This window comes from Rutidosis leptorrhynchoides, chromosome 2, assembly GCF_046630445.1.
Source record: "Rutidosis leptorrhynchoides isolate AG116_Rl617_1_P2 chromosome 2, CSIRO_AGI_Rlap_v1, whole genome shotgun sequence".
NCBI classification, from domain to species: Eukaryota; Viridiplantae; Streptophyta; class Magnoliopsida; order Asterales; family Asteraceae; genus Rutidosis; species Rutidosis leptorrhynchoides.
The window spans coordinates 170546296-170557524 of record NC_092334.1 but is presented as its reverse complement, the minus strand read 5'-3'; the positions used below and the strand labels follow the sequence as shown (position 1 = coordinate 170557524).

Genomic DNA, 11229 nt, shown 5'->3' with positions numbered 1-11229 from the left:
ATTCCAATTTGATGTTATCATGATCGGCGCATTAGTGAGTTTCTCTTTAAGAATATTAAAAGATTTGATACATTCATCTGAAAAGATGAATGGAGCATCCTTTTCTAGGAGTTTATTCATAGGAGTGGCAATCTTAGAAAAAAATTTATGAAATGTCGGTAAAAACCGGCATGCCCTAGAAAACTCCTAACTCCTCTAACATTGGTAGGATGTGGAAGTTTAGCAATTACATCTACTTTAGCTCTATCCACTTCAATTCCTTCTTTTGAAATTTTATGACCAAGAACGATGCCTTCTTTAACCATGAAATGGCATTTCTCCCAATTAAGTACTAGATTTGATTGTTCGCATCTAATAAGCATTCGTTCAAGATTAGCTAGACATGATTCAAATGTATCACCGAAGACTGAAAAGTCATCCATGAAAACTTCCATGCATTCTTCTATCATGTCGTGAAAAATCGCCATCATGCACCTTTGAAAGGTTGCAGGGGCGTTGCAAAGTCCAAATGGCATGCGTTTGTAAGCAAAAGTACCATAAGGGCACGTGAATGTGGTTTTCTCTTGGTCCTCGGGTGCTATTGGAATTTAAAAATATCCTGAAAATCCATCTAGAAAACAATAGTAACTATTTCCGGCTAATCTTTCCAACATTTAATCAATGAAAGGTAAGGGAAAGTGATCTTTTCTGGTGGCGTCATTTAATTTTCTATAATCAATACACACACGCCATCCTGTTACAGTCCTAGTAGGAATAAGCTCATTTTTCTCATTTGTAATGACAGTCATGCCACCCTTCTTAGGTACGCATTGAACTGGGCTTACCCATGGACTATCAGAAATTGGATATATTAAACCTGCATCTAGCAGTTTAATAATTTCTTTCTTAACTACATCTTGCATATTAGGATTTAGTCTTCGTTGGCGTTGCACATACGTTTTATGACCTTCTTCCATAAGGATTTTATGTGTGCAATACGAAGGACTTATTCCTTTAATATCATGAATCTTCCATGCAATGGCTGGTTTATGAGCTTTCAACACAGAAATGAGTTGTGATTTCTCATTTTCAGTAAGAGAAGACGATATTATTACAGGTAATTCAGATTCACCATGTAAATAAGCGTATTCCAAATGGTTTGGAAGTGGCTTTAACTCTAATTTTGGAGGTTCTTCTATTGATGATTTATATCGATATCTGTCTTCTTCTTTTAGCATTTGAATTTCTTCTATTGTTGGTTCATATCCATTAGCTATAAGTGTAGCTAACATTTCAACTTCATCAATTGGTTCATTACCTTCTCCTAAAGAACATTCTCCTGTTCCGTGTAATTCTGGAAATTCTTCTAATAATTCTGCATGTGCATCTATAGTTTGAATATAATAACATGTATCATCTGCAGATTGCGGTTGTTGCATTGCTCTATCAACTGAAAAGGTAACACTCTCGTCCTCTATACTTAGGGTCAATTTCTTACCGAACACGTCTATCATTGCTTTAGCCGTGTTTAAGAATGGTCTTCCTAATATGAGAGGAACTTGAGAATCTTCTTCCATGTCCAGAACAACAAAATCTACTGGAAATACTAAAGTACCAACTTTAACTAGCATGTTCTCCATTATCCCTCTAGGATATTTTATTGATCGATCAGCTAGTTGTATACTTATTCTAGTTGGTTTCAATTCTCCAAGGTCTAGTTTAGCGTATAGTGAATACGGCATTAAATTTATACTAGCACCTAAGTCTGCCAATGCTTCTATTGAACTAAGACTACCCAGAAAACATGGAATTGTGAAACTTCCTGGATCAGATAGTTTTTCTGGTATCTTATTCAACAGTACTGCTGAACAATTAGCATTCATAGTAACGGCCGAGAGTTCTTCCATTTTCTTTCTATTCGTGATCAGATCTTTCAAGAATTTAGCATATCTAGGCATTCCTGAAATCACATCAATGAAAGGAAGATTTACATTTATCTGTTTAAACATATCCAAGAATTTGGATTGCTCGGCTTCAAGTTTCTCTTTCTTCATTTTACTCGGGTAAGGAAGTAGTGGTTGGTATGGTTTAACATAAGGTTTAGCCTTAACTGTGTTATCTTCATTAACCTTTTCAACTACCGGTTCTTTTTTATTATCTTGTTCAGGTTGTGGTTCTTGTGGAGTAGGAATAGCTTCATCAGAAGTTACAAGTATTTCAGGTGGTTTAAGTGTTGTACCACTTCTTGTGGTAATGGCTTTAGCTGTTTCATTCCGGGGGTTAGCATTTGTATCACTAGGTAGACTTCCCGGTTTTCTTTCACCTATTAACCTTGCTAGGTTGCTTACTTCTTGTTCCAGATTTTGAATAGAAGCTTGTTGATTTCTAAATGCTTGAGCATTTTGTTCATTAGTTTGTTTCTGAGATGTGAAAAACTGCGTTTGAGTTTCAACTAGCTTCGTCATCATATCTTCTAAATTCGGCTTTTTATCATCGGTTTGTTGTGGTGGTTTGTTTTGAAAATTAGGTCTTTGCTGGTTGTAAGTATTATTGGATACTTGTTGATTGCTAGGACCTTGTTGGTTGTTGTATGGAATATTTCGGTTATAATTCTGGTTTTGATTGTAAATCGGTCTTGGCGGTTGATAATTATTCTGATAATTATTTCCAGGCCTTTGGTTTATGTATGAAATATTCTCTCTTTGTTCCATTGTTAATTCAATACTGAGACAATCTTTTGTCAAATGTGGTCCTCCACACTGCTCACAACTAATTCGTATTGAGTGAATATCTTTAGTCATCTTTTCCATTCGTCTCTCGACAGCATCTGTCTTTGCGAAAATGGAATCTAAGTCATGGCTAGAATCGGCTCTAGCTGCTTTAGATTATCTAACGATATCTTTTTCTTGGTGCCACTCATGTGAGTGGGAAGCAGTGTTATCAATAATTTTGTAAGCATCAGTTTCGGTTTTCTTCATAATAGAACCACCAGCTGCTATATCTATGTCTTTTCTTGTAGTGATGTCGCATCCTTGGTAGAATATTTGTACTATTTGACAGGTATCTAAACCATGTTGCGGACATCCTCTCAATAACTTTTCAAATCTTGTCCAAGCCTCATATAGAGTTTCATTTGGCTTCTGTGTGAATGTAACAATTTCTCCTTGAAGTCTTACGGCTTTAGATGCAGGAAAGAATTGTTTAAGAAATTTTTCAACTAAAACATCCCATGTATCGATCGCCCCTTCAGGTAATGATTCCAACCAATCTTTGGCTTCTCCCTTTAAAGTCCAGGGAAATAACATGAGATATATCTGTTCATCCTCTACTTCTCGTATTTTAAATAGTGTGCAGATCCTATTAAAGGTACGTAAATGTTCATTTAGATCTTCCTTCGGCGCACCACTAAATTGGCATTGATTAGTCACCATGTGTAGAATTTGTCCTTTGATTTCATAATCTGGCGCATTAATGTCTGGATGAGTAATTGCGTGACCTTGGCCAGTGCGTTTAGCTCTCATTCGGTCTTCCATACTTAAAGGTTCCAGATTCTCCATAATTGAATTTGTTGAATCGGAATCACTAGAGGATTCTGATTTAATGGTTCGTTCCTCAACAATCTCTGTTTGAATGATTGGTGGTTCCGGAGGAAAATTTAATGGTTCAGGATCTATGAATCGTCCCTGAATATTCTCCGGATTCTCAATTGTGAGGTCGGGTTCAAAAAATGGATTATCGGAAATTTGAACTGGAGTACTTGGTCGACTGGATGACGATTCTAAAGAAAAATCAACGGCAGTAATATTTGATAAAAGTCTTGATCTAGTTACAGGTGGTGAACGTACAAAAGGTGGTGAACGTCTTGCTCGGTGCATTCACTGAATATCCTATTAGTTTTTAAAAGGAAAGAAAAATTATAATAAGTTATCCAATCAATAGACTTTTCTGATTTTGCCCACGTTTCGAATAGCCAAAAGATGCAGCAGAGGGGCAGAATTCGTTTGGTCTCAATATAATTGAGGACTGTTTGGCTCCAATAACCCGGTCCACATACAAATCCAACTATTACTACGAACCAGAAAATTTTGATGTCTATCAATTTAACCACTTAAAATAAATTTTCGTAATTTTAAGAAATTTAGATAAGAAGTAGAATAAAAATCTATGTCCTAAAACTAGAATAGCGAGAAATAAGAAAGAAAAAGAGTTCGTCGAACAAGGTCGAAAAAAAAAATGGTTGAAAAATAAAAGGTGACGGAAAAATAAAAGAAACTTATAACACTTAAAAACACTTGACTAACCTAACCTTATTACTACAACTAACTTAAAATTATAATCGCAAATTGAGATTACTAATTGGAATGATAATTGATACATAGGTAAAAGTCGTCTAAAAATATTAAAGCTTACAGAAAAAACTAAATCCCAAATGGAAATAACTTAAAAAGAAACTAAAACTTAAAAAGGCGTCGCAAAATTCTAAAGTACCTAAATCTTAGTCTAAAGAAAAAGCACTTAAAGAATTCTACTGCAAAGCCTAAAAATCTAGAAGTAAAAATAACTATGGCAAAAACTAAGTTTAAAACTAAATATGAGCTAAAAATACAAATATTACGCTAAAACGATTAAAAAGGGACAAAATATAAAAATAAACTAAAAGTTGTAAAAAGTACAATTTTTATAAAAATATTATTTTTATATTATTTATTTTATAAAAATATTAATTTATATATATAATAAAACTAATTAAAATTTAAAATACAATTTAATTTAAAAACTTAAACTAATTATATTAATAATTAAGTAATTAGGGTTTATTAATAATAATAATTAATAATTACCCGTAATAAATGCTGATTAGGGTTTCTGTCGGTGTCAGGGTGGCTCCGAGAGTCGCGGGGTTCCAATTTTCAACTCAGGTACAGTTTAAAATTTGACTCGTTTTTTTTTTTATTTTATATTTTTTTTTCTGTTTTCTGTTTTAAAATCTAAAATATTTATATAATAAAAACTTATATTTTTATAAAATAAAAATAAAGAAACTTTATAAAACTTAAATATTTAATAAAATCTTAAAAATATATAAATTTTTGTTTTTCTTTTTATATTTTCGAATAATTAAAAACGTATTTTTACAAAAGTGAATTTTAATAAAAAAAAATAAAAATCCTTTTTTTTATGTAGCGTTGCGCTTCAGGCTTTTAAGCTAGATTAATCCCCGGCAGCGGTGCCAAAAATAACTTGATGTTATGCGAGGTGTATATAAAATAGCTTTATATTTTAGCAGGAAATACTATTAAATACGATATAATTTTACACAAGATATTTATTTATTTAGAGAATGGATATACTTAAACCTTGCTACAACACTTATAGGCAGTGTACCTAATCGTACAGTAGTGTAGTTTTTAGTAAGTCCGGTTCGTTCCACAAGGAAAATCTTTAAACAAAGCTTAACGCTATATTAGTTTACTTTTATAAAAATACAAATATATATATATAAGTAATATTATTATTATAAAGGGGGGTTTTTACCGTTTAATGACCGGTTTGTCGATTTAAAAACTTTAGTCGCAGTTAAAACCAAATGTAAAATAATAAATAAATACAAGACTTAATTTGAAGCGTAAAGTAAATAACGAAAATGAAATTGCGATAAATGAAAGTGCGATAAAATAAACTTGCGATAATTAAAAAGTAAGATAATTAAAAGTGCAATTAAATACAATAATAAATAAAAATGTGATAATTAGAAGTGCAATTAAATATAAAATAAAGGAAATTAAATATGAAATAAAAGAATTATGCTTATTTAAACTTCCGTAATCATGATGTTTGACGTGTTGATTTTAGTTTTATGCCCATGGGTTAATTATTCTTTGTCCTGGATTATTTAATATGTCCATACGGATTTGTCCATAATAGTCCATCATTCATAAATATAAAGATCGAAAGCCTTCGTCAAATTATTCTTATTCCCGAAGTCAAATATTCCAACTAATTGGGGATTCGAATTGTAACAAGGTTTTAATACTTTGTTTAATGAATACACCAGGTTATCGACTGCGTGTAAACCAAGGTTTTACTACTTTGTTAACAATTACACCAATTACCCTAGAATGTAATTCACCCCTGTTTCAACAAGTCTATTAACTATTAATCCTGTTCCGTGTCCGGTAAAATGAATAATTATTGGTATTTATAGATATCCCGCCCACCGTACCCAGTCAAGCGTATGTGGTTATATATAAATACGTCGAATTATAAGTTTGTATATTAAATTAACAAGGTATTGTTTAGTTAATATAAAACCCATTAATAGCCCATAGTCTAATTTCTACAAGTGTCGTTCTTTTATCCAAACCCCAATTATGGTACAAGGCCCAATTACCCAATTTTAGTAATTAGCCCAACATCATGATTACTTCGGATTAAATAAGCATAATAATAACTTAGCTACGAGACATTAAATTAAAAAGGTTGAACATAACTTACAATGATTAAAAATAGCATAGCGTTACACGGACAGAATTTCGACTTACACCCTTACAACATTCGCTAACATACCCTTATTATTAGGATTAAAATTAAAATTAAAATTAAAATATTATAAATATAAATATTACGTATATAGATAGAGAGATTGATATATTATGGATTGAAAAATTGATCAGAATTCGTTGGGCTTTATAGGGAGTTTCAGTTTTTGGGGCTCCGCGACTCGCGGCCCATTCCTTCTTCAAACTCCGTGAGTCGCGGAGTTTGTAATTACAGCTCACTCCATTTTGGCTCTTTGTTTACCGACGGTTTATTATATAAATATAATATATATATAATTAATTATATATTATATTATATTTATATACATAGTTAACTTGTAATTTTTAGTCCGTTGCGTCGAGCGTTGATAGTTGACTCTGGTCCCGGTTCCGGATTTTTGTACGTCCTTGCGTATAATTTAATATCTTGTACTTTGCGTTTTGAATCTTGTACTCTTGTAATTTCGAGACGTTTCTTATCAATAATTGGAACCTCTTTGATTGTATTTTGTACTTTTGAGCTTTTTGGACCTTCAATTCATCGAATCTGTCTTTTGTCTTCACCTTTTATTATTTAAACGAATATCACTTGTAAATAGAGCAATTGCAACTAAAAGCTTGTCTTTCTTGAGGAATAATGCTATGAAATATATGTTCGTTTTTAGCATTATCACTTAACCTAAAATGAAGAACATAAGACTTTATATACCCCTGCTGTTGACTAACCCATACGATTCATTCATCACACGTACGAGTTGGCTTCATCAGCCGTACGGGTGATCACTCACTCGTGTCTTCTCATTTAGGTTGTAATTGTGACTTAGCTCAGCATCAACCGTGCGTATGAGCCTGTCAGCCGTACTAGTGAGGCTTCACTCGTATGTCTGACTAAGTCTAACATAGTCAAACATCTAAATCTCGTTCCTGCAGTTCCTGTAACCACATACAAACACGGATAGGATAATAACGAGCAATCATGGTGGCCTGTAAACTGTTGTACCTGCAATGGACGTGGGTATATGACTAGGGACTTGCATAAAATGCATCAACAGAAGGTGTGAGTTGTAAGGAAACGAAGGAGGTGAATTTATAAGAAAATCTCCGACAGAACAATTAAAATGGACGATCGCATTTAAAGCGGATCCTAATTCCCTTGATTACCGGAGAGTTAAATCTTATTAAGAAGATTTTCTTTAAATCCCTTGAAATCTGGGAATCAATCATATCTACGTCAAATGATAAGATGAATATACACTTACTCATTTCACTCTTCTATGTTAGCTTCATTCGTACTCTTCATATAAATGGATTGTTTATCCGAATTATTCGTTGATGATAAAACTCTAATTTTCAGCCCGTATGCATCATGAAAATATACTTATTATCATTCACGACCTTTCCACTCAAATTTCGGGACAAAATTTCTTTAACGGGTAGGTACTGTGACAACCCGGAAATTTCCAACCAAATTTAAACTTTAATCTTTATATGTTTCCGACACGATAAGCAATATTTGTTAAGTTAAATTGCAAGAATTTTAAACTATGTTCATACATTCATTCAACCTCGACCAAGTTCCAACGATTCACGAACCATTGAACGAATATGATTATATATGTATATGTGTATATATATTATAACTTGAAACGTAAACAAAATATTAGATTAAATACTTTATATGATTGTATCTGTTTCAAAATATTTATCAATGGAATTAGAAGATAAGATCAAATGATTGAATTATCAGATATATTGAATTATGATTACAAGTCTCTGTTGAAAGGCCCACGTTGATTTTAGAAATATCTTTCCATTTTAACAATATTCAGAAAATGGTAAAGTGATTTATAAATAAGAACAAATTGTCAATCATTGAGAACTAGACAAATGATAGTGGAAGATTGAATCTCATAAAGACTCGATTGATCTATTTAGTTTCAAACGTAAAAAAAAACGTTTTCAGTTTAAAAATAACTTTATTATTAAAACGTTTATAAATATCTAGAACCACTTTTGACAACTCATTACTTAACTAGTATGATAAAGATAACGATAATTATATTTTATTTTATTAAATATATATAATGATTTAAATTAATATCATATATATTTATACGTATATTATACGTACATAGTAAACCTATCATTATACGTTACGTGTACAACTATACCTATGTGATATATATATATATATATATATATATATATATATATATATATCCTCTTTATTATTGTTATACATGTATGTTCATAACTATATGGTACATATATATATTAGATGTAGGTGTTACATATATATAAGTGTAAGGTGATACCTACATATATATGTATACTCATTACTTTTTATTACTATGTTTACTAACTTAACATAACTTACATATTACACATTCATACACACACACACACACACACACACACACACACACGTACACATACATACATATATACACATACATATACACGTATGTATATACTTGCATATATACACACACATACATCTATAATATATACATGTACATACGTACGTATGCATGCATGCATGCACGTACCCCATGACCATAAATACTTTACTAATCCATAATCATTAACTTTTATCATAAACCTAATAACATTCACATAAGATCACGAGCCTAATAATTATTCATAACCTTCATTATCTTTTAATCACATAAAATCATAACTTTTTTAACATTCCATCTAACCATGTTCATTAACCTAAACTTTTCAATCAAAATCTTTATCTATTTCAATTATCTTCTCTAACCCTAATCATAATAATTATAATCAATTCTTATTCATTATCTACTTATTATTACTTCATAATCATTCTAACCTCTTATCAAATCCAAATCTTTATTTACATTATTAACAACTAAATTTCATTAATCAACTTTTATCAATTCTTCTTAACCTCCTCAATTCATCTTATTATCATAATAACAAGTTAATATTCATAATCTTTTAATTATATCTTTTAACCTTTTCACCTACATAAAATAATAACCCTCATATCTGTATTAACCTTAATATTAACATAATCCTTACAATTTAACCTACTTATCTCATTATCCATATTCCTAGATAAAATCATAACTACTTATTAATAACTAATTATAATACTTGATCCAATTCTTATCATTATTCATTATAGATTATGTCTAGACTCAACATAAAATCATAGACTTTTTCTTAGTACATGTAATTATTTGTGACAACCCGGAAATTTCCAACCAAATTTAAACTTTAATCTTTATATGTTTCTGACACGATAAGCAATATTTGTTAAGTTAAATTGCAAGAATTTTAAACTATGTTCATACATTCATTCAACCTCGACCAAGTTCCAACGATTCACGAACCATTGAACGAATATGTTTATATATGTATATGTGTATATATATTATAACTTGAAACGTAAACAAAATATTAGATTAAATACTTTATATGATTGTATCTGTTTCAAAATGTTTATCAATGGAATTAGAAGATAAGATCAAATGATTGAATTATCAGATATATTGAATTATGATTACAAGTCTCTGTTGAAAGGCCCACGTTGATTTGAGAAATCTTTCCATTTTAACAATATTCGGAAAATGGTAAAGTGATTTATAAATAAGAACAAATTGTCAATCATTGAGAACTAGACAAATGATAGTGGAAGATTGAATCTCATAAAGACTCGATTGATCTATTTAGTTTCAAACGTAAAAAAAAACGTTTTCAGTTTAAAAAGAACTTTATTATTAAAACGTATATAACTTTTATAAATATCTAGAACCACTTTTGACAACTCATTACTTAACTAGTATGATAAAGATAACGATATTTATATTTTATTTTATTAAATATATATAACGATTTAAATTAATATCATATATATTTATATGCGTATTATACGTACATAGTTTTATACTTTTACTATACTTAAACTTACCTTTACTTTATTTTTACTTTACTTTAACTTTAATAATTCATACTTTAATAATTCACTTTAATAATTCATACTTTAATAATTCACTTTAATAATTCATACTTTAATAATTCACTTTAATAATTCATACTTTAATAATTCACCTTAATAATTCATACTTTAATAATTCACTTTAATAATTCAAAAATCTATTATAAATAGAATTCAATAGGTTTCATTATTTCATAGGAACATGAAAATATTTTTCTCTAAACTCTCTCAATCGATTTACATATATATATTTACTCCGTATTATTTCAAGATATTATTAGTATACATAAAATATTACGACGGAGTGCTGTCCGAGTGATTTAGAAATTGTTTTTCGTGTAGGATAGGATTAAGGAAATTATGGGTTATAGCTATGGAGGTGATTGAGTATGGTTCATGGGTATGCTCGTGAGTTCAATATAGTGTTTATCATTTCCGTTGCGTCTACGTACCTTTCCTGCAATATTGAATCTCAATATTGATACGTGAGTACTCATAATTTAACTTTTACATACTAATAGTGTATCCCTGACTAGTGCTCGAGTATTTAGGATTATGCATGCTTGTACTTTTGATATTGCCCTTAGACAGGTTAGGTTGAATATTGAATTAGTTACACTTGCGGTTGAGATAAGGTATAAGATATGCATGTCCTTAGAAAGCTAGCGAAAAATTAAGAACTTTTCCTTTAGATATCGAATGGTTTCGATGAATGGATTAGAAGTTATAATCAATTGAATTTTCGAT

General features: G+C 30.4%; 1 non-coding gene across 1 annotated transcript; it reads left to right on the top strand.

Moving 5' to 3' along the window:
* The first annotated feature begins 3045 nt into the window (after nt 1–3045).
* On the top strand, nt 3046–3152 carry LOC139895310 (small nucleolar RNA R71). The gene has a single exon (XR_011775767.1). It is a non-coding gene; the product is annotated as a small nucleolar RNA R71 (small nucleolar RNA).
* The last annotated feature ends 8077 nt before the right edge of the window (nt 3153–11229 follow it).